Below are 25,647 nucleotides of genomic sequence, written 5' to 3' on the forward strand. Positions count from 1 at the left end.
CATTTCCTACAAAGATAATACAGTAATGGCAACAACAATAAAACATGTATGACATCAACAACTACAGATACACTTACAAGTTTATGGAACTGAGTGTTCTCACTGTATACATGTCTCTCTCTCACCCATGGTGTCTGTTAATCTGGTCACTGTGGTTACTACTGTAAACAATTATGAACACAGTGAAACACATGCAAAGGGTTACTTAAAAGAGCTGCTATCTTGAAATACTGTGATAGAACAGAATTTACCAAACCTTCCAAAAATACAGAATGCACAGCCAATACAACATATTGCAATTAAAAGAATAACACTCTTGAATTCATTTAATACATACCAAACATGGAAATACTTCCAGGAACTAGTTAAAATAATAAAGCTCTAAAAGTGCGCCAAAAGCTGCAATCCTGGCAGATTGCTATTCTCACAAAAACCTCAAATATCAGGGGGGAAAGGTAGCAGTCAACACAAAATATGAGAACTGGAGCAGACAACACTTTTTACTAAATGCTGAAATATCCACAGGGCTACACATGGTTGACCATGGCTTTTGGTTAATAATTGCCCAAGTGGAAGGAATAATTGCCCCGAGGGCTTTATTTTATGTTTTTGTACAACTAAAGTTTTATATATTCAATAAATTTGTTTTAAAAGAAGAAAATGCCCTCATTTTGAAAAAAAGAAATAGCATTTCAGTATACCTCTTAGGTTTTTAAATGCCAAATGTTCGCTTACATCTGTTCTAATTTACTAACAAAATTCAAATCAATGTAAGATATATCGAAGTGGAGAAAAATATTAAACATTGTTTAATGTCTTTATACCCGTTCATTTCGGATCCATTTGGCGTTACGAAATAAATTCGTTCTCCCGTAATTGGCACACATTTTGGGGCAAAATTAATTTTTTTCTGACTTTCTTATATAACGATTTCTTTACTTTGATATTAAAGTTCAATACCTCTGACAAACTGTGTACAAATTTAACCCACACCATTCACTCCGTTTGTCTACGAAAACCTTATGAAGTTACCTACTAAAACGCGTCGTTACGGAACATATATTAATCATCGGACTATCTTTGGAAATACTATTTTACTAACACTTTAGATTGAATGATTTGATTCATAGGTATTGGGAAGATAAAGACCAATGGTTAACTTTAATAACAATAGTATATACCATATCTCTTTCTGAAACTTGTATATTCGGGATGTAAAAAGCTTGTATAAGCAAGATTTAAAAAAAATGCCATTGTTTAGATGTAATCCACAAACAAGAACTGTCATGAAGGTGGTCAATTTATATTTTGATAGAAGCAGAACACAATTAAAGCATAACTTTTAATTAATGTAACGTTGCCAGACAACTGTTGCTACACAAATGTTTAACCAACAGTAATTACATTCTGTTACGGAACATAATTACATTCTGTTACGGAACATAGGTGACTGTAAATGTTGCAAATGTGTGAACAATGCATTCAAAAAAAATAATGTTTTTGGTTAGCCGTTTAAGCTTCATTGAAGCATCATTGTCACAATTTCATATAATCTAAGAAACCATAAGTAACTGTTAACAACAACAACAACAACAACAACAACAACAGGGATATATATATATATATGAGCTGTGCCATTAGAAAACCATAAGTGGCTTTACGACCAGCATGGAGCCTGATCAGCCTGCATATCGTTTCTTCGCTGATCTTGTTGATGCAATATTTGAAAATGAATGTCTTTCTTTGTTTTCTTCTTTCTAGCACTTTCCCTGATTGCATCAATCACTGCATTCCCAAAAATTAACCTTTTACGAACAGCACTTCTCTTTTTTACATTTATGCCTGCTTTCTTAAGCATGAAAGCTGGTTTTGACCTTGGGGTTGCATGTATGCTCTCTCCAGAAGTAGATGATTTTCTTGTTGATGTTCTCTTTCTACTCGTTTCTGCAGCTTTTTCAGCTTTTCACGTTTATCTCTTAGTCCGTCGAGATCCCTGTAAGCCTTTCGTAGTGTTTGGTGTACCTTCTCTTTACTCCTAATCCCTTATTTCCACAAAAAAGTTTTTAACTTTAAACTTTCAGAGGTCCTAGTAGAAACCTTTTGGTGTTCACTTGACTTATTTGCTTTCTTCTTTTTTCTTATATTATGTTTCTTGTAGTCCTCTCTACAATTTTGTCGCCGTTGCTCTTTCTTTTCAGCAGATAACTCATCAGATGGGACATACTTTTTCTCTTTTCTTCTTCTCTCTTTTCTTAAGTATGATTCGTAGTTTTCCTCTCTCTGCCTTTGTCTCCATTTTCGTTGTCTTTCGGCATTTGATAGTGCCCTTCTGAAATAGAAAACCAGTGCAATTTTTAAACTTAGTATTAATAATCATATTAACTTTTTAAATCATGATTCATCATCATCATTATTAACTTCAATATAATGATCATTATAACTATTATCATTGTCATCATTATCATAAATAAACTGTTAAATAATTTAAAAAACATTACGATTTTATTTGGGGATTGTACAATTAAAAAATTCATTCTAAACAGAGCATTTATTAGTACTATGTTCCGTAACAAATTTGCTATGTTCCGTAACGGAAAGCTGCAACTTTACAATGCACAATGCAAAACATGTTAGATTTCCAGGTCATATTGAACAACATTTTCATACATCTTACTCATGAAAAACTCATTTGAACCTGTTTAATAAACATTCTGAATATTAGTTTTACGGTGGACAAAAACCTAGTAAAATACTATGCTTCCGTAACATTTTTGTTGTGGCTGTTGGTTTATCGGTGCTCTCTTTTGTCATTAAAATTTATTCCATGTCTAAAACCAATAATATATTTTAAATTGTCAACTACTTATGGATAAAATGCATATATCACATCAATTTATGATGTCACAATAAACCTATGTTCCGTTACGGATATTTGAAACGGGTAAAATTTTATATAAAAATCGTCAACTTACGACTTCCAACCCTTTTCTTTTCTGCAAATAATGTTTGCAATCGCATTCACCAGTAAAACTGCTTATACAAGTAAAATATATTGAACATTAACATAATACAAAAAAGTACAGTGATTTTCACTTACCTTTATTTACCGTATTTTATCACAAAAAGTCGATTTACAATTTTTTGGCAGACATAATAATGACGTTTCAGCGGAGGCCGTGAAGAGGTAAACAGTCTCGCGGTTATTTGAACCAAATACTGTACCGCATTTGATATAATCGATTCGTTACGGAAAATAGTCGTTACGGAAACATAGTGAAATAAGGCTTCTGCGGGACACACTGGTCACTTTTGTATGCCGATAGCATTTATTTTACTCTGTTTCATTTCAAGAAATACAAATCAGTATTTTTCAATCTATATTTGATTTATATAAAGTACATTGGAGTACATACGGCCGTTACGGAGGCATAGCATTTTAAATGCGACATTCGTATTTTCTAAAATAAAATCATTTGTGTTAAATTGTTTTACCGTAGGAGTTTTATTTATAAATTTTAGTCCAAATATGGTATTCGGACATTATATTGGATACGGATTTAAAAGAATATAACACACTTTAAGATTGTTGTATTCCAGTTTAAAATCGTTACGGTAGCATAGTCACATTTCGGCGACAACCCTATTTGATAAGATTTGCGGAAAATATTGATCTCTTGCTAAAACTTTTGCTGCAATTCCTAATCATATATGGGTACTTCATTGATTTTATACGAAAAATCGTCTGAAAACACTGAAACAGTTTGTTTTTATTATTTAAAAATATCTTTAATGGGACAAGCGACAGCAGGTTTTTGTGGTTATAATCGTTTATCAGATAAATCTAAAAGATAATCGTCGAGTATTTCAACTACAAAATTTAGGCTAAGCAGCTAAAAACATCTCAAAGTACTTATTTAACTCTTAATTAGATGTGTTTAAGCTCAGTTGTACATTTTATAGCTCTAGTAATGTTGGAGACAGGATTTTTTCAAAATTGCGTCAATTATTGGAGAATCGCTACACGTAAAAATTTACGCCTTTAGGGAAGATCAATTCAAGACCCAATCTTTACAAACGTTCATGTTTATTCAATTGTTTACTCACAATTGTATTTGAAAATGACTATTTTTTATTATGAATTGATTTTAAATATCGATTTTAATTTTTGACAATGAACGTGTCTTGTAATTAGTACAAAGCCCACAGCGTACGCGTTTTACTGACACAAATTTTAGTTCAAAAATTAAGAAGCAAAATATCCTCAAATGAACAAATGCATACGTTTGATGTTGTTAAAACTCCGAAGTGCTGAAATAATTTAAAGGTAAAAAAAAGATATAGAAAAAAAACAAAACAAAATAGTTTGTGTGGACAAAGAGGACCAGATGTACATATGGCAGTAATCTTGGGACATTTGTTATTACTGAATAAGTGATATATGATACCCAAATTGGATGACCGAATCATTTGTGAAAAGTTTTTTTTTTTTTTAATTTATATAACCGCATATTTTTTATATAACGACTGAAAGTGAGAAAAGTTGAGTTAAAGATAATTTGAATTATGTGCCGAATTGACTAAGCTTGATGGTGCCGAGTAAATTAAGGGCCGAATGTGTTGGTGCAGAATTGACTAGGCCGAATTACCTTGTTGCCGAATGGTCCAGTTACCCTGAATAAGACCCAATTACGTAACAATAACAGTAAATGTTCTGACAGACAACGACGAATATGTTTTGATCGAAAACCTGAAACAAAGCTACAAAGTAACTGCATGATTTAATATAGTCCATTTGTAGGAGATCGGATGATATTTTGATGTGCCATTAGGAATATACGGCAAAAATAAAGTTGATGCTACTTTTCGACAGGCGTGCATCAATTGGTTCTCGCATTCAAAGCTGAATACAACAGCAAGCGTAAACTATACCCAGCATTATACACCGTCACATCACTCAGAAATATTTTCTATACGCGAAGCGAGATATCTGATATTCTGAACACGCATTGTATCGGTAATGAAAGTTAAAGACGAAATCTTATTCAGAATAGAAAACTGGTCATACAACTGCTGTTTCAATTTTGTTCAAACTCGGGAGTAACATATTTATTCAATGTTCAAAAAAGATTAATGAATACGCACATGGTACTTCTTTTCACACCTCGATCATGATCATTTATGACCTTTAATAATTAACCCCAAAATTTCAGAACGAAAAAGGTTTGCTATTCATTATTTTATCACGGTCATTAAGAATACATATTGTATAAAATTGATAAAATGATTATAATTCTTCAATCTATCTTTCAGCTTTAGTTTATGGAAAGTTACTTTTGTACAAAATTAATTTAAGTTCGTCGTTTGATTTTCGTTCAGTAATAATCGTATTCGTACCGCCATGTTGTTATGATGTTCGTGAACGGTTTGAGAAAGCAGACTGATGATGTCGTATTTTAGTCTTAAGTAAGTATCAATATATGAGCTGGCTTATTATAAACCCATTAGTTTGGTAAAACATATGTAGCCAACCGGTTTATATTACCATTACAGACGGTATAACATGATTTAGATACGTTAACTGCAATAACAAAGGCAATTTGCCGTGTGTAGAAAGCAGGTCAAGATTGTGCTATGTATTTATTATTGAGTAAATCCTATTTTGTTTACAGTCTGAAGTAGATTTTGATTGAAATTGTGTTTAAAAATGTTTACATCAGTGTTTGTGATATTTTTAATATGCTGTTGTTGCAGGTTTCTTTGTAAGATATGCTAACTTGTACATTAGTCTAAAATAATAGACCAGTAGACGTGTTATGCACCAGTCAATTGTAACCACGGCCCCCCAGGTCCGGGGAATAGCGGGGACTTTGACTTTCGGTCCAGCCAACCCCGGGTACAATCCCAGTCCTGCTGGGACGAAATGATGTTAAAACCCTGGCCAAGTGCCCCTGCACCCCAGAGACTATATATACGGCCCAATCTCCGTCAAATTTGGCGCTAAGACAAAACCACCGCGGTCACCCGGCCCTGCGGGGCCACCTTGCCCGGCCCTTTTCTCCGGCTATCCCCGGACCGGGGGGGGCGTGGTTACAATTGACTGGTGCATTATACAGGATTCTTCCAATCCCGAACGTCTAAACGGGTTTGTGCAAAAACCGGGTGTGTTTGAAAAGCATTAAAATTGTATGAAGTGAAGTATTTTATGGCTGAAATTGATCATAAAGGTTTGAATTCATATTTAACCATGTAAGTGAAAATTTATTTTGCACAAAACAAGCATTTAATGCATTAAAACACATTGTTTACCTTTAAAATAAAATGAAAGTTGACTGACACAGACCACAGGAATTTGACTCAGTGTTTCGTCAAAAATGACATATTAAGTCATTATATGACCAAAAATTGACAAAAGACAACAATTTCGGACAAAAACCTGGTCACTTATACTATCAATAGAGAAAGGACCGGCACTCCGGACGTGCCCAAAATCAGGTAAGTCAATTTTGATCTCCGTTTCTTTTTCACCACCGTCGGAATCTAAACATTCTGTACATTTTTGAAAAGCCCTATCCATAACCTTTGTAATGATATACAATACTTGACACTTCTTTCGGAAATAAAAAAGAATCGAGCAAACAATCATTCCTGTCAGTGCGATTTTCCCAGGTCGGAAAAGTTTATAGAACCCAATGTAAAACAGTGTGATCAGAGTCAAGAGCATGTTACGGTGGCATATAGCGACTATTCATCGACTGTTCCTAACATATACAAACAAAGTTTGGTAAATGCATCAATAAAAACCAACCTTTCTTGTGTTTATCATCCAAACTCAGTAAAAACAACTTTCCGCTAATTACTTTCTGTCAATATCGGCCATTTATGTTTGCAAGCGCCTGGCTGATGGCCTTGAAGTTGACCTTGTTTTCGATTGGATTTTCGCTGGGCCCGACCAATCGAAAACAAGGTCAATTTCAAGGCCATAACTTTTTTAGTTTTGCATATACTGCGTTTCTGAACAGTAAATGTAAATTACGCAGGTTATTTTTTATTTCCTTTTATATATGCAGGTTGAAGCTCAGCACATAATGAGAAGGTATACAATGTGGATGTGACAATCATGCTTCATGCTGTAGACAGAGAAATGGGAGGACTAGAGACGTACAGATGTCGTGCATAAATGATGACGTTGCAAACACCCACAACTCATTCACATCACCTTTTACACACAATATACAGGTAATTAAAAAATTTGTTTAGCCAGCTCAAAATCATTCTAAACATATTTTCTGCATTGATGGAGCTACTATATTGTATCTGCTATAGCCATCAGTTCACCCCTGCCAGGTCATACCTTAAATTTCCATTCAACTAAAATAAATATATTTGTTTACATGAAATATCATTAAAATGGCGCAGTACTAAATTAACAAATCAAAATAATTGTACTACTATGTACACGGAATGTTCAAGATTAAAATCTAATAATAGTATGTGTGAACATTTGCATAAAACCTGAGTTAAAGAGACCAAAGAGAGCATCAAGGTCGTCAACCTACTGCAGACTGGAGTTACATTTGGCTTATGTCACAAGGCTGACTGTTTCCATGGAACTGATTTTGCTTCCTTACCCTTCCTACATTTTGATCAACTGACAGCAGATGGGAGTGTTCAATTGCATCTTAAATAAAACTGTTCAGACTGTTCTGATATCTGACAGCAGCTTCGTCAAAATAGAACTTAACCGCTTGGAATGAGACCAACTTTAGTCATAAACACATATTTAATGTGTGCTTGGACATTTAGTCGTGAACAGTTTAGTTCTTAACATTATCAAAATAAGCCTGTTGACATTTTGAACTTTCAATTCTCTGCATATCATTTATATAACAGCTTCTCACAACATAATTTTTTGTCAAGTTTTAGAAAACATACTACAAAGGCACTTCAGTAATGAAATTGCTTTCGAAAAAACATTTCATTTGTTTACAATATGAAATAATAGGATTTTCACCAACAAAGAGAACCTCTTAACCTGAAAATACATGAAATTTAACTTCAATAACATTATTTCTAAAAACTGGAAATATTCACTATTACTATATGTGTTTTGAAATTTGTTTGTACAAATCGCTGCAAGTATATCAACTTGTATTGTTCTTTCAATTGTATCATGTATATTTAATTGATTGCACATAACTAAACCACTAATGATTAAGTTTTGATCTCATTTCATGGTTCTCTTGTCTAATATAAATGTTACTCAATAGATTATTATGATGGGTATACTTTCTAGTTCTTCACGTAGTATTTGATAATTGTCAGCTGTATCTTTTCATTCAGGAAAATCTGTATCTAAATTTCTTTGCAAGCCTCCGACCCATTCTTTGCCTCATATGTAATGATACATGTATGTGTTATGTGGTTGCTGTCAGAACAGGTATTATTATTTATGAACCCGATAGTCAGTACACGAAGTGAGCTATTGTGATCGCCCTGTGTCCGTCGTCAACAATTTGACTGTTTACACTCTAGAGGTCACGATTTGGGCACAATCTTAATGAAACTTGGTCAGAATGTTACCTTCAATAAAACCTTGGACGAGATCGATATTGGGTCATCTAGGGTTAAAAATAAGTCACCAGGTCAAATTAAATGAAAAGCTTTTTAACAATGTAAAGGTCACATGTATGACTATCTTCAGGAAACTTGGTCAGAATGTTAATATTAATAATTTCTAGGTCAAGTTTGAATCTGGGTCATGTGCAGTCAAAAACTAGGTCACCAGGTCAAATTGAAGGAAAAGCTGGTTAACACTCCAGAGGTCACATTTATAACTGTATATTTATGGAAGTTGGTCAGAATGTTTATATTAATAATCTTAGTCAAGTTTAAATCCGGGTCATGTGCGGTCAAAAACTAGGTTACCAGGTCAAATCATAGGAAAAGCTTGTAAGCACTCTAGAGGTCACATTTATGACAGTATGTTCATGAAACTTAGTCAGAAAGTATATATGATTAGCTTTAGGCCAAGTTCGAATCTTGGTCATGTGCAGTCAAAAACTAGGTCACCAGGTAAAATTTAAGGAAGAGCTTGTTAACAATCTAGAGGTCACATTTATAAATGTTTCTTCATGAAAGTTGGTCAGAATGTTTATATTAATAATCTCTTAGACAGGTTTAAATCTTTATCATGTGCGGTCAAAAACTAGGTTATTAGGTCAAATCATAGGAAAAGCTTGTTAGCACTCTAGAGGTCAGATTCATGACTTTATGTTAATGAAACTTAGTCAGAATGTTTATATTGATTAGCTCTAAGCCAAGTTCGAATCTGGGTCACGTGCGGTCAAAACAAGATCACCAGGTCAAATTTAAGGAAAAGCTTTTTAACACTGTAGAGGTCACATTTGTAACTGTATATTCATGAAAGTTGGTCAGAATGTTTATATTAATAATCTCAGTCAAGTTTGAATCCGGGTCAGGTGTAGTCAAAAACTAGGTCATAAGGTCAAATCATAGAAAAAGCTTATTAGCACTCTATAGAGGTCACGATATGACTGTGTGTTCAGTAAAGTCAGAATGTTTATATTGATTAGCTCTAGGCCAAGTTCGAATCTTGGTCATGTGCAGTCAAAAACTAGGTCACCAGGTCAAATAATAGGAAAAGCAAGTTAACACTCTAGAGGCCACATTTATGACCATATGTTCATGGAACTTGGTTAGAATGTTATTCTTGATGATCTATAGGTAGAGATTGAAACTGGGTTATCAGAGGTCAAAAACCAGGCCACTAGGGTCAAATCATTGAAAAACTTTGTAAACACTGTAGAGGTTACATTCTCTCTTTGATCACCATGTAACTATGTCGGAATGTTTATGTTTATGAAGTGTATGTCACACTCGAATTGGATCAGGCGAGCGATATAGGACCTTCAGGGCCCTCTTGTTAAAAATAAATTGTGCATTTGCTCAATTGCTATGGTAAAATATTTTTTAAGTTTCATAAAATCAATCTTGTGATATAGCTTTCGTGTTGCATCCACCATGACCCCAAGCCTTACCTTTTCTTAAACATCTGAATATTCAAGTAAAAACTACTAGAAATCATGATTTTCTGTTTTGTCAATTCACAGAAATTAAACAGACAAGGGCTGATATCCAAATGGTACTCATTGTGTACTGCCAGAAATGAATAATTTTATGTCAATAACTTCAGCACACCTCACCTGTCAACAGTCATTAATTCTTTAATAATAACTTCATTGTTGTCATATATTCAAGTAAGCCTTCCATTCAACTGCAATTAATCTAATAAACTCTGGTATGATTGTTTGTTAAAGATTGGCTCTTTTCTAGCAGTTGTGAATTGACTCATTTTCATTGTTTGTTAAAGATTGGCTCTTTTCTAGCAGTTGTGAATTGACTCATTTTCAATCTCATATAGATCAATAAACAAACACCAGAGTTCAATTGAGATTTTAGTTTCTTAAAATGCTTCAACAAACCTTTTCACATTATGGCCTTCTGACAGAGGCTAGATCACTGTCAAAACATTATTTTGGAAACCGGTTTGTCATTGTTTGATGAAATGTATTGCCTTATCTGCCTTTAGTAATGGAACGAAGGAGGGGCTCCTTGAGCGGCATAGACTGTTCATTGTTTTATTTACAATGATGTAGTGAAATAAAATTTATCTTTGATTTAAGTCTTCATTTTAAACAAATTGTTGCTTCCGACGTAGCATAAATTACGTTATTTATCACTGTGACATACACACACTGTAAATTATGCTTTGTGTGAATTTGTTAATGTTGTTTTACAAATTGAACTGGTCTGTGGTTGTTGAGGCATTGGTCTATCACAGTGGTCTATGTGTTTGCCTGTTATGTTTTGAATTGTTCTGGAAAATCATTTGTCCAATAAATTCATAAAGGTATGCACTTCTATATTTCATGTTTTTAATTTATTATTAAGACGAACATTTAAGTTGTTGTTTTAGCCTTTGTGAAAAAGTTATCGTTCCAGATTTTTAATAATGCCATAAAACATCAATTGATGTTACAGATTTGTATTTGTGTATGGTTCAAATCCTTATTACATATATTTACACTACCAATTGTTACATTGATGCTGCCAACATTCAGCAGTACCATCCCTCAGCACTTTCAGTGCTTTGATTTAAACCCGCAATGTAAACGTTTTACATTTTAAAGTCGTATAGCAGTTAACTTGCTTACTATAATCATAAACCTCAATATTTAGCTATTTCGTTATTAGTATTTCTCCACTTTAATCGATGTAACTTAACAACTGACGGGGTCAGATGAGGTCGACGCTCTAAGGTATGTCGCACAGGAAAGTAACACTCTTCTAATTCTGTTCTCACATATAGCATGGTTGCATGCTATAAATACTGGACACAGACAACTGTGACAAGGTCAACATATATGTTTTGCGAAGCTGTCATTCAAAGCAAGCAGACTGCAGAAGCAACTTGCCTGATTTCGAAATACCTTGTACCTATGTCTTGCTTTGATATATGTTTTTGAATATGTTGGCTGATCGATGACTTGAATAAGGCTAGTTAAGTTGAACCAATACACTGAAAATTTACCTGTCGCTCCAAATTTTTACCTGTCGCAATGTTACAAACAGTATTCAGTAACATCAGCCTAAACCTTGATTTTAAGCCTCTTATTTAAATAAGTTTTGTAATTCCCCATTATAACAGGTTTAGATCTTCTTGGTTAGATGTGTCCTACTATTATAAATTACAAAAAGAAGCTAAATATCAGGTAAAAAAATCAATATTTCGGATCTTAAGACATAATTTTTGTCTTCCCTTGCCTCCCATAAAAGCTCATATCCGGTTCGTCTACCCATGGAGAAGCTAGATCTTACTCTTTTAATTCATCTTTAAATTAAAGATACAGTCAGGGCATACCTGGGCATACTCGAATACGCCCAGGCATACAAAGGAATTAAGGTTCCCGCGAAATGGCCAGTAAAAAAGTCCCACGTCAGGGGATATTGGTCACGCTCCAACCCCAAAGTCAAACTCAGACACAACATGTATGCAAAAACGAAAGTAAGAGTTCTTGTTATTGGCATTCTTGTTATTGGCAATGTTAAACAGAGCGGAAAGAGAGTCAGCTCGGTATATTCGTCATTATATTAAAATTAACACGATTGCCGGGAACCACTTCCCCGAAAAATAATTGTAATTTTCGAACATTTCCGTAAAATTCTGTCTGTTAAAAAGTATTAGAGTACAGACTGAAATCGGAACCTTACGTGTTTTTTCGGCTTTTACGGAAACATGTGCAAAACGGGGTTTACAAATAGTAATACACGGATTAACACGATGTCGGATGAAAAATTACAATCAGATTTCATATATTGATATGTCTACTGAATGCCCAACATCATTTATGTAACATAATATACAACAGTCGCATGGAATTAACTGACGGTATTGTTTCACTGTTTTGCAGGTGCTGCTGTACACATCATTCCCAACAGATGTTTTTCAAGTGCTGGCGAGCATGGTTCAGAGGATGGCCCCTCAACTATCATGCTGGTTGGACAGTCACATGCTTTAGCATTCAGGATCAACTTCTGATGGCTTTGATGAAACTAAGGTCGAATTGTAAGGACCTAGATTTAGCTGTCCGGTTCAATACCAGCAGGGCAACTGTGTCTAACGTTATCAACGCCTACATATCTGTATTGCATGAAATATTACATTATGGCGTTTTAAAGGCAGTAGGAATTCCAAGCCAGCTGAAATGCAAAGGTCCCATGCCAAATCATCTGAAGATTTCAGCTCTGCTAGAATCGCTATGGATGCTACAGAAATCATACAAGATGTGCCATCAGATATGAACAGTCAGTCGCTGTCTTACAGCAGCTACAAAAGCAGACACACTGTGAAGCTAGCTACACACCAAGTTTCATCAATATCGGTCAATGCTAACTAAAGTTATTGGGCAGAAACCATTTTTCTATTAACAGTAACAGTGACAGTAACAGTGACCTTGACCATTTTTCTATTTTAAGTTATAGTGACCTTGACCTTAGCCCCTCCCCACTCAAAAGCAATCCCAAGCTAGCTCTTCACATAAGCAACTTACACACCAAGTTTCATCAATATCTGTCAATCCTAACTAAAGTTATTGGGCGGAAACCATTTTTCTATTTTTAGTAATAGTGACCTTGACCTTAGCCCCGCCCCACTCAAAAGCAATTCGAAGCTAGCTCTTCACATAAGCTACCTACACACTAAGTTTCATCAATATCTATCAATGTTAACTTATGTTATTGGGCAGAAACCATTTTTCGATTTTTAGTAACAGGCGAGCTTGACCTTAGCCCCTCCCCCCTCAATAGCAATCCCAAGCTAGCTCTTCACATAAGCTACCTACACACCAACTTTCGTCAATATCTATCAATCCTAACTTAAGTTATTGGGCAGAAACCATTTTTCTATTTTTAGTAACAGGCGACCTTGACCTTAGCCCAACCCCTCTCAAAAGCCATCCCAAGCTAGCTCTTCACATAAGCTACCTACACACCAAGTTTCATTAAAATCTGTCAATGCTAACTAAAGTTATTGGGCAGAAACCATTTTTCTATTTTAAGTAACAGTGACCTTGACCATTTTTATATTTTAAGTAATAGTGACCTTGACCATAGCCCCTCCCCACTCAAAAGCAATCCCAAGCTAGCTCTTCACATAAGCAACTTACACACCAAGTTTCGTCAATATCTATCAATGCTAACTAAAGTTATTGGGCAGAAGCCATTTTTCTATTTTTAGTAACAGTGACCTTGACCTTAGCCCCACCCCCCTCAAAAGCAATCCCAAGCTAGCTTTTCCCATAAGCTACCTACACACCAAGTTTCATCAATATCTGTCAATGCTAACTTAAGTTATTGAACAGAAACCAATGTTCAAAGCTTGCCCGCCCGCCCGCCCGCCTGCCCAACGACAACCTCATTCTAATAACCCGGTTTTTGTTGAAAACCTGGTTAAAAATACGGTATTATATTTATGACAAACAAATGTAACACAACAAATTGCTGTGCATAAGGTCAAATTAAAAACGAGAAAAAACACCAATTGTGCATACGCCACGTGATACGGCTTTTTTGTACAAAAAGAGTTTCTGTAATGATCACAGGACTTCCCTTTTGTTTAAAATAATTGATTCAATTAACAAATTTTCGAACTTTAAAATAGTTTTCAAAGATGACAGAAATTTGTTAAAGCAGTGTTTGATAGTTAACATTGAATGTGATACACACTACTCAATCTCTTATCTTTTATCATGGCACAGTGTCAAACTCTGACAATGGTCCATTTTCAGTGTCAGCTATCACATTATTACATTCATCATTTTCATGAAGAAAATAAACTCAATAAAGTATACTAGTATCTTTATTTAAGAGATGGTAAAAATGTCAACATATAAAAATCAATCATAGAAGACATATTAATTGCCCAAGAATTGTCTTTTAATATTCTAACAATTTGCATGTCTTTCGTTGTCCAAACAACCAAATCACAAAACTGAGTGCCAGTAATATGAAGCTGTCCCTGAATTTGGTGCCAGTAGTCATGTGAGCGTTTCAAGCACATCCTGCCATCTGGAGATAAGTCTGGAAAAAACAAAGCCGTCTTTAGATCATGTCTTATGAACAAATGCTTGTTTCATTTTCATTTAAAATGATCACTTAAAGTTGCACTCTCACAGACTGACAGTTTTGACCTCTTTTTTGGTCTCAGAATCAGCTGATTTTGGAATCAATGCCTTCAATTCAGTCATAAGAGATAACTCACTATAGAACAGATCTCAATTGGTTGGAAAACTGCGGAAAATTTCATTTCTCTTCAAGCGTTTTTAATGCTTATAGCCATAGTACATCAATTATGAAAACGTTAATATGAAAACTGCGATCTGTTCTTTTGTCAGCAGTCTTACATCACTTGTTTTCTGGCATTTATGCAACAATTGGCTCATTCCAAGACAAAACTAAAAAAAATCAAAAAATCTGTGACAGTGCAGCTTTAAGTTAAATAAATAATAGTAGTTGATAGTTAACTGAAATATAATGGTATAAGCAACCAGCATCAACATCTTCCATTTAGAGATAAGATAAATCAAGTTAACAGTTTGTGATATGTGTTTACAGTTTATATCCACCTTTTTCTGTGTCAAAAATCCAGAGATGAAATTATTTTTCACTTACAGTCGAAACTCGTTGGCTCGATATCTCATGGCTCGATATCCTCGTTGACTCGAACCAAATTAAAATGACTGATTTTTATTTACTCTTTGTTCATATAAATTTCAATCGGATGGCTCGATATCTTGAGGGTCGATGTTTCTCCATGCTCGAAGTCGTTTTCGCAGTCCCAAACAAGAATTTCACACTTTGATTTGGTTGCTTGGGTCGATGTCATTTTCGCGGGTTCAGTTAAGAATCTCACACCTTGATTTGTTTGACTGGCTTCATTTAGCACAAGGCGCTAATCGATTAAAAATTGCTTGACTGATATTATAATTATTATCGAATTTAAATGGTTTAACAGTTTGAATAAACATGCCATCACTTTAAGTTATGTCTCTAATTGTTATCAATCCCTAAATTACTATGCATTTTGATATAACTTTTAAGCTATGTTTGTGTTACCCACTGTTTACAATTGCTTGTTTTCGCATAAATGTATTTTTATTATAAATAAAAATAAAATGATATTTTCTAATAATCGAATAAGTCATATTACGAAATTTAGGGTGCGTAACTATGCCCAATAAATACTCTTCCTTCTCTTGCGGAGATAGCTTAGCCAATAACAAACGAGGAAGTACTTTGGCCGGTCCCTAGAATATCGAGCCATCGAGTTTCGACTGTATATTGAAAATCATCTTATAGAATACAAGAGATGTTTGTCAAACATTATGCCCCCCCTGAGCGCCATGTTGTCAGGATTATATGGAAAATTGAATGAAATATGCATGGACCGAAATGACAGCTGATTTGTTGCTGTTTTAAGATTATGACCATTAAAGTGTGAGGATAAAGTGTGTTATGACCGTCATGACCTTTGACTCTATGAACTCAAAATCCAGAGTCATCAGCTGGTCACCAGAAACCTAAATGTCAAGTTTGAGGGCCATGGGTGCAGGCATTGTCAAGTTATCACAAGTCAAGTTTTTTTCGTTCAAGGTCACTGTGACCTTGACCTTTGACCCGATGACCCTTAAATCATAAGGGGTCATCTACAAGTCAGATGCAACTCCAAGTCAAGTTTGAAGGCCATGGGTTCAGGCATTGTTGAGTTATCACTCGGACAACCTTTTACCATTCAAGATCACTGTGACCTTGACCTTTGACTCTATGAATCCTAAATCAATAAGGGTGATCTACTGGTCAGGCTTAACATCCATGTCAAGTTTAATGATCATAGGTTCAGGCATTGTTGAGATATCAGTGGGGGAAGATTTGTTAACTTTTTTGCGTTAAAGGTTACTGTGACATTGACCTTGGCCTGATGACCCCCAAAGTCGATAGGGGTCATCTACTGGGCAGGCCAAACCTTCATGTCAAGTTTGATGTCCATAGGTCCAAGAATTGTCGAGTTTGCTTTCAAGGTCACTGTGACCTTGACCTTTGACCCCTAAAATCAATAGGGGTCATCTACTGGTCAGGCCCAACCTCCATGTCAAGTTTGAGGGCCATGGGTGCAGGCATTGTTGAGTTATCACTTGGACAACCTTTTATCATTCAAGGTCACTGTGACCTTGACCTTTGGCCCAATGACCCCTAAAATTGATAGGGACAATCTTCTGGCTGGGCTCAACCTCCAAGTCAAGTTTGAGGGCCATGGGTGCAGCCATTGTCAAGTTATCACTCGGATAACCTTTTACCATTCCAGGTCACTGTGACCTTGACCTTTGGCCCAATGACCCCTTAAATCAATAGGGACCATCTTCTGGCCAGGCCCAACCTCCAAGTCAAGTTTGATGGCCATGGGTGCAGGCATTGTCGAGTTATCAATCGGACAACCTTTTACCATTCCAGGTCACTGTGACCTTGACCTTTGGCCAGATGACCCCCCAAAACCATAGGGGTCATCTCCTGGTCAGGCCAGTTCTCCAAGTCAAGTTTGAGGGCCATGGGTGCAGGCATTGTTGAGTTATCAATCGGACAACCTTTTACCATTCAAGGTCACTGTGACCTTGACCTTTGGCCCAATGACCCCCCAAAACCATAGGGGTCATCTACTGGTCAGGCCCAACCTCCAAGTAAAGTTTGAGGGCCATGGGTGCAGGCATTGTTGAGTTATCACTCGAACAACCTTTTACCATTCAAGGTCACTGTGACCTTGACCTTTGACCCATTGAGCCCAAAAAACAATAGGGGTCATGTCTGATTAGGCCCAACCTCAAAGTCAATTTTGAGGGCCATGGGTGCAGGCATTGTCACGTTATCACTTGGACAACCTTTTACCATTCAAGGTCACTGTGACCTTGACCTTTGGCCTGATGACCCCCAAAAACAATAGGGGTCAGCTACTGGTCAGGCCCAACCTCCAAGTCAAGTTTGAGGGCCATAAGTGCAGGCATTGTCACGTTATCACTCGGACAACCTTTTACCATTCAAGGTCACTGTGACCTTGACCTTTGGCCTGATGACCCCCAAAAACAATAGGGGTCATCTACTGGTCAGGCCCAACCTTCAGGTCAAGTTTGAGGGCCATGGGTGCAGGCATTGTTGAGTTATCACTCGGACAAGCTTTAAAATTATTTTACCGTTAAAGGTCACTGTGACCTTGACCTTTGACCCGATGACCCCCAAAATCAATAGGGGTCATCTACTGGTCAGGCCCAACCTTCATGTGAAGTTTGATGACCATACGTCCAGGAATTGTTGAGTTATCACTCGGACAAGCTTTGGTCTACAGACGGACCGACCGACCGACATGCCTGTGCAAAGCAATATACCCCTCTTCTTCGAAGGGGGGCATAAAAATGAGTGAAAATACCTAGGTAGAAGTCTTTGTTTGAATGACAAGCCTCCGTAATAGTCATGTCCTTGGCCGAGAAAGGGCACTTCACCTCGATGATATCTGGTGACGTTACTGGCGGTTCCTTCTCTTGAAGGTGAACGCGGCCACCAGGTGAAGCCCCAAGGAAGCCTGATTCATGAAGCCAAATGCCTGTACAATGTTAGATACACATAAACAGTCAACAGCTACAATATGGTTTAACGACACTGGTCAATTAATGAATGTACCCATACTGGGGCTCAAATCACAAACCTCTTGATAACAAGGTTGATGCATTACACAGAGAGCTAAATCTCTACTTTTTTACTTGTTTATTTATCAGCAAACTACTAATATTAAATTTCAATACTGTACAATATTTCAATACTGTACAATCAAACATTCTCGGCAATAATACATAGACTAGTGATTCTTGAATATAGCAAGTACCATTAACAGTATTATAATCATTTTCATCTCAATACAAATGTAATATACATGAAGGTCAATGAAAAGTGGTGGGAACTTAAAATGTATACATTGAAATGAGCTTTGTAACACAGATGAAGATGAATCCAATTTTGAAATTAATTATTCATATCACATGATTATCATTTGTGCATTGTGTAATATATTAACATGCAGTAACTGGTTGATGTCATTAGGTACCAAATCACATTAAAATGTACAAAACTTTACGGTACCTTACAGCATTAAGTATTTTCAATAATAAGTATCATTGGATATTTTTCATGAATCAGAAAGACATTTAAAATATTTACCTGTTTGTACCAATGTCACACCTCCAGTTCTGCAATATGCATCTAACCCATTTTTCTCATGAGTTAATCCCCACTGGATAGGCGCCCTTCTTCTGAAGATTGTAGGCGCTCAGTAGCCGTTTCTTCAGGGATGCACATAATCTGTTAATACATTATCATACTAAAGTGACATCACACATGTTATTAACAGTTGTATATAACTGAATACAAAGTATATTGCTATCATAATGCTTGGATAAAAGGGAAAAATAATAATAAAGATAGTTTTACAAGAGACCTATTGGTTAGTTTATCATCCATAGCTTTACCGATTGCGTTTGGAAGCAGCAATTATTTGTCCAAAGTTGGAGGCAGTGAATCGCAGCTTTCTGGCGGCTGCCCAAAGGGAGTTTTCCCTCCGTCCGGTTGTCATGAAGGCTAGCTGGGTGATCTTCTCCTGGGACAGAACAAGTGATCGCCCAAAATATGTGCGTGGATCTTCTGATGAATGGTATCCTGCGCTGACTAACACATCTTCAATCAGTGGTAATGGAACTTGTGGCGGCTTGGGTTCCTCCAACAGAATCCAGTGTAAAGCTACAAGTAGATAGTAAATAATAAATTTCATTAATTAAAGGAAAATTGCTAAAGTTAACTATACATAAATAACATGCATACAATACACAATCGTGTGAATATGTTTACATCATTATTTTACAAGATCCTTGTTAATCAATATTAATTTAATTATTATTCTAAACATTATTATTTTGTCATTTGCAATTTCAGAAAATTTAATCAAAGTTCAGACCAAATATTTTGAATGCAGAACATTTTTTATCAGAAGAAACAAAAATGAAAGTATCAAAATATGGTAAATAATAAAAAGACATATTCTTCAATCCCAACTGTACAACAGTAACAAAAATCAACATTTAACTCCAACAATTTCGCAACCTGTGAAACGCCCTAACTGCCCTTGGCAGTTATATAGAAATGATCTGTCGTCTGCTGTGACAGTCCTCTTAAGAGCCCTGGATAAGAACATTTTTCGAAAGACATCGATACAGACTTCCAGCTTTTACCAGACCAAAGATTTTTTTTTGTCAACTTGGTTCTTTGCTGTTGTAAATTAGGCAAGTTTTTTACCAGTCGTGCTCAAACCATACCAAACATGACTGATGGGTCAGGCAGTATCTGCAAATCGTGGTATTTAATCTTAATTGTTCTAGTTAATCAATAAAATTTATGTTAGCATTTCATACTAATAATGTAATTATAATATTTTTACCTGTACTCTTGTTGCCTTGGGGGATATAAGTCATTCATTGTAACTGTAGTCTTTGGAGGTGCTGACTTTGGATGTTTGAGCCAACTGCATTTTATATATGTTTTGCTAGCTCTCTTGTACCTGCAAACAAATCTACAAATGATGACCACATTTGAACAACATTTATGAAGCAGTTATTTTACTATTGGAGACATATTATTGCATTTCAAATGATAAATCACTGCTATGATTTCCCCTGTACGAAATTTTCCAACCGTAAAACATACGTAAAACTTTAAATTTTACGTAAAGAATCATGGAAATTACGCCCAGAATTAAGGAAAATAAAGAACGATTTACGTGTGCTAAACACACGGAAACTGACCGTAAAAGTGGACGTAATATTTAAATTAACCAGAAATTCGGAACAGGAATTTGTATAAAATTCTGTGTGTAAAAATTTCCAAACGTAATATAAAGATAGAATTTGTGTGCCAAACGGACGGAATCTGACCGTAAAAGTGGGCGTAATATTTAAATTAACCGGAATTTTGGAACAGGAATTTTTCAAAAATCTGACCGTAAAATGGCACGTAATATTTAATGCATACATGCCATATCCCCCGGAGGAGGAAAAAATACCCCAGAATTTCGACCCATCCCCAGTCTCCCGGAGGGAGATGAAAATACCCCGGAATTATAAAAATGTGTTTAAAATTATGCAAATTTATCACACGGTTTAATTATATATATATGCCTGTTTACAGTTATAATGCCCTTCCTGTCCTGAAGCTTAATTGGATTATCAACTGACGGTGTGTTTTAACAACACCTATTGGGCGACACTTAATAAATCAGCAGGGCACATTTCATGCATTGTTTTGATTGAAACTGACAGAATTTGCGTAAGAAATATCAATTAGACTGGTCAGATAAAAGGTTGATTTTCATTGGTAAAAACTATAATTTTTATCCAATCAGAGAGGATGTAACAAATTAAAGCGTTCTTCAAAACATGTGTCATTGTCATCAAAAGGATTAATAATTTAAAGGCAACAGTAAATTATTCAGTAAAGAAAAGGATTAAAAATAACTAATAGACAATGCTGTTCTTTGTTATGCCTCACTAATATGTTTACATACATGACATTGACCTTCATCGCAAATATCGGAAAATAACAGAACTTCCAGAAGGGAAACTGAAAGTAGACAATTCGGATGAAATGATTTTTTTATTTATTTATGGTGGTGATGTGTTTATTTTCTGATGAATGCCAAAAGAAGATATGTTTATGAACTTAAAACAATAAATTATGCATTTGCTTTTTATCAGAAGCAAACAAATCTGACTATTTGGGAATTGAAATGCTCAGTAGCAAAAGTTTAAACATAAACCCGGTTTAGTGGCACTGGGCAAACGCTAAAGACATAGAACAAACAAGAAACATAGAACAGCACAAAACTCTACAAACTTGGTATGTTTATCAAGAATAAAAGGCATCATTGTACTAAAACTGGGAACAAATAAAGAAAAACGTTATTAAAAATAAAAGCGACTTGTATTTGCTAATCTCTCCTTCTAAATGATTTGAAAATGTAAAAGTTTGAAGAAAATGAAGTCACATACCAAAAACTTAATACATACTTGTCAAAAAATGTTTTTTTCGCCAAAAATAACTCTATTTTCATATTTCTTTCATAATCTTATTTTCGCGAAAATAACTTTATTTTGAAAAAAATTACTATATTTTGGTCAAAAATGTTATTTTCGCCAAAACTAACTCTAATTTCATATTTCTTTCAAAATCTTACTTTATTTTCATAAAAAATAACCTTATTTTCGTATTTTAGTCAAAAAAGCTATTTTCGCGAAAATAGGTTATTTTCGTATTTTAGTCGTACCGTTTTAAATGCTATATTTTATATTTAGTCTTTCTGTTCTTTACAATCAGCTTTATTGTTAATTTCAGCTTTTTACCACACTCACACTACATGATACAAAGAAATAAAAGTGTTCACGGTTATACTGTTCATTTATTGAAAGAAGACATAACAGTACAGTAATGTGTAATACACAAAATGATGTTTGTTTACCTGCAGAATACGACGTATCTCTCATGGATGCCTGAACATTTGCCTGTATCACTCTCAGTTCATCGATGGAAAATCGTAATACTCTCCCGCTTTCTACCGCTGCTTCACTTTTTCGTGTAAGCTTCACATGACATTCGACGTATCTCGACCAGTACAATATTGATACCGGCATATTGTAGTTTGTTTGAACCCGGAAGTGCAAACTCTCGTTAATTCTCGGAGGTCACATGTTTTTCGGAAAATTTATTTTTAGTTTCTATGTTCAGTTATTTTTAAGTATTATATCATGATTATTCAGCGTGTTAATCCGTGTATCACTATTTGTAAACCCCGCTTAAAACTACGTATTTGTTATGAAATCCATCGCTGGAAACGTATATTTGTAAGGCACGGATGCGAAACAGTGGCTCCAGCTCTTTTAGGAGCTGTGTATAAAAAGGAGCCAATGACACTTCCGAGCTAGAGCAAAAGAACGGATATCATCGTAAAACGTAAGTATGACTCGTTATTTTAATTATATTATATATTTTAAAAAACAACAACACTATCTTAATACTTGTTATAAATAAAAAACTGCAACCAATCCAAATATGACCAGTTGAATGCATTATTATACAGCGTATTGGCTCAGCCTCCACGCTTTGGCTCCAGCTCCCTGGCTTTGGCTCCAGCTCAACCCAAAAAAAAGAGTATAAACATGCTTATTCCGGTAATCAGGCGGTCATTTTTATTCCGAGTGAAATTCAGCTGAAAATTGGTGAAAATGTTCTACTTTCGTTTGTAAACATTGATGTGTTTGGTGGGAGAATTGGTTTTATAACTCCATAAACAGTATGTTCACAAAATAACCCAAATACGTGTGAAGATTAAACATATTCATATGGCACTGCATTCCCGGTTTCTCAAATAAGCCCTCATAATTGTGATATTAGATAAAATAACGAGTCATACTTACGTTTTACGATGATATCCGTTTTTTTGCTCTAGCTCGGAAGTGTCATTGGCTCCTTTTTATACACAGCTCCTAAAAGAGCTGGAGCCACTGTTTCGCAGTCATGTAAGGGATATCTCTCAATATTGTCTTGTTTTAAAATCTACAAACAAGTTTAATATGATATAATATATATTTCAGTTTCGTAAGAGGTGCAGCATATTTATTGTTTACATTGGATAGTAAGCAAAGCGGTTCTAGGCTTCAGTCTCAACAGAGGCATGCATCCAAGGTTGTCCCTGCAAATGACATCAGTTACTTACATACCAACGCAACAATTAGCGTGTTTATAATTGAAGCGGTGGCCACCTAGCATGGAAAGTGGAACTATATATACGTGTTGTATTATCGGGTACTAATCTAACACTTTGTGTGTAACAGCTGCAGTTTATCAAGACTTTATTCTTGTTCCGCTTCCTATTTTACTGTAGTATGTACAAACGACATTGCGCATGAAATTATTACCTTTCGTGTTATGCGAATGATACAACCTTATACATAATAACTATAGTATGAGGTAAATGAAGTAAAATGTAGTTATCAAACACAAACCAAAAAAAAAACACGCTGAATAGATAGGTGTTTTACCTTTATAATAAATCCGATTATAAACATTCCTTAATTATGTCGGTTATTTAAAATTTTCAGGTAATACGGGTATGACTGAAATACGAAAATAGGATATTTTTGCGAAAATAACAGCAAAATAAACTTTACATTTTTTAGGTCAAATGTAGGTCACTTGGGTAAAACTAACTATATTTTTTCAAATATGTTATCTTCGCCAAAACAAACCCTATTTATAGATTTTTATCAAAATCTTATTTTCGCAAAAAATACTTTATTTTCATCAAAAACAGATTTATTTTCTTATGTAAGTCATTTCGCGAAAATAGCATTTAGTTTTACCCACGTGACCTACATTTGACCTCACCAATGTAAAGTTTTTTTTGCTATTATTTCCGCGAAAATAACCCTACTTTCGCAAAAATAGCCGAATTTCGCATTTTAGTCCTACCGTATTTTCTGAAAATCTTATCACGTTATTAAATTTGTCTGGTTCCCAGCGTACCTGCACAACAAGAATACGTCTGGCGCATTCGGAGCTCCTCGGCCTTTTTTTTTCAAAAACATGGCCGAGGAGTTCCGAATGCGCCTGGCGTGGCCCAAAAATGGCGACCTCCAGTCGTAACGACGTAAGACCACATTGATTTGGAGGGAATGAGACTGAATTTTGACCTTAACAAAATTTAGTGACATTTTACCTAAAATAACCTAAAATATATTTTGTTTCTTCTTCAGATTCATCAAAGGGGTCACTCATACCAACTATCTTGCATAAATAACTATGAATCACGGCACTGAATCTGAAGAAAAAAATATATTTTAGGTTATTTTAGGTAAAATGTCATTAAATTTTGTAAAGGTCAAAATTCAGCTCATTCCCTCCAAATCACTGACGAAGACGACCTCCAGTGTAAGTACAACGGATAGGGGGAAAGTATAAATGTTTGGCTGAAATTACGAAATAATAGTTATCTTATAAGTCTGAAACTGTAGCGCAGCAGTGATTTTGTCATAGATTTATTAATTTTTTAAGCAATTGCATTTTGGTTTACTGTTATAGTGTTCGGATGATGCGAATGTAATGCCAATTTCGGATACTAAACCAAACTACATACGCTTGTAGTTCATAAAAATCGAGTAAAAAACACCTTACTACGGTATTTAAAACTTATAGATACATTGTCTGTGTCCTAAACTTGGCAACAATGAACTGGATGGTATCCAGTGACACCCCTTTTATACAGATAATACTTCATACTGGAGACATGACAAGTGCATTATCATACAGTCTGGTCTAGCCAACACTGTCTGCAAGTGCATCTAATCACTAATGTTTACCGGTATGAAGGGGGACCAAGAAGCTTGGGCAGTTTTGTTCATTTATACTAGTATTTATGAAAGTTATGTTTTTACTTCTACTGGTAGTATAAGATCTAAGTACATGTATACATAACAACATGAATACCATATTTTTCATTGAACGTTGGATAGAACTCCTATCCTAACTTTTAAACCAGCGCAACACACTCAACTTCTGAAATGTTGACATGTCAGGTGAAAATTATTTCGTTTACGTATTGTATACATTTAACATTAAAGGGACTCGCTTATGTTTTTGTAAAATGCACTTTAAATGAAATAGTGTGGCAAATCATTGTGAGTGTTAAACCCATGTTTCAAATTATTTGCCACCTTAAGTTTGCATACAAAATATATTTTGTACAATAATTGTATTTTTTCTGCAATTTCGATATCATGGAGTAAGATAATGAATAAAATCAGTGTTTTCAGATGCATTACTGTGAAAACTCATTTTTGGTTCCAAAACATGAGTGAGTCGTTTTAAAGAATTTCAGTCCATTAACCATTATGCACCAGTCAAATGTAACCACGGGTCCCCCAGGTCCGGGAA

The 25,647-nt window shown here is 35.2% G+C and overlaps 1 pseudogene; it reads right to left on the minus strand.

Moving 5' to 3' along the window:
- Positions 1-14,421: 14,421 nt before the first annotated feature.
- On the minus strand, positions 14,422-24,159 carry LOC128237504 (uncharacterized; annotated as a pseudogene).
- Between the last annotated feature and the right edge of the window lie 1,488 nt (positions 24,160-25,647).

Source organism: Mya arenaria, chromosome 6, assembly GCF_026914265.1.
Source record: "Mya arenaria isolate MELC-2E11 chromosome 6, ASM2691426v1".
Taxonomy (NCBI): Eukaryota; Metazoa; Mollusca; class Bivalvia; order Myida; family Myidae; genus Mya; species Mya arenaria.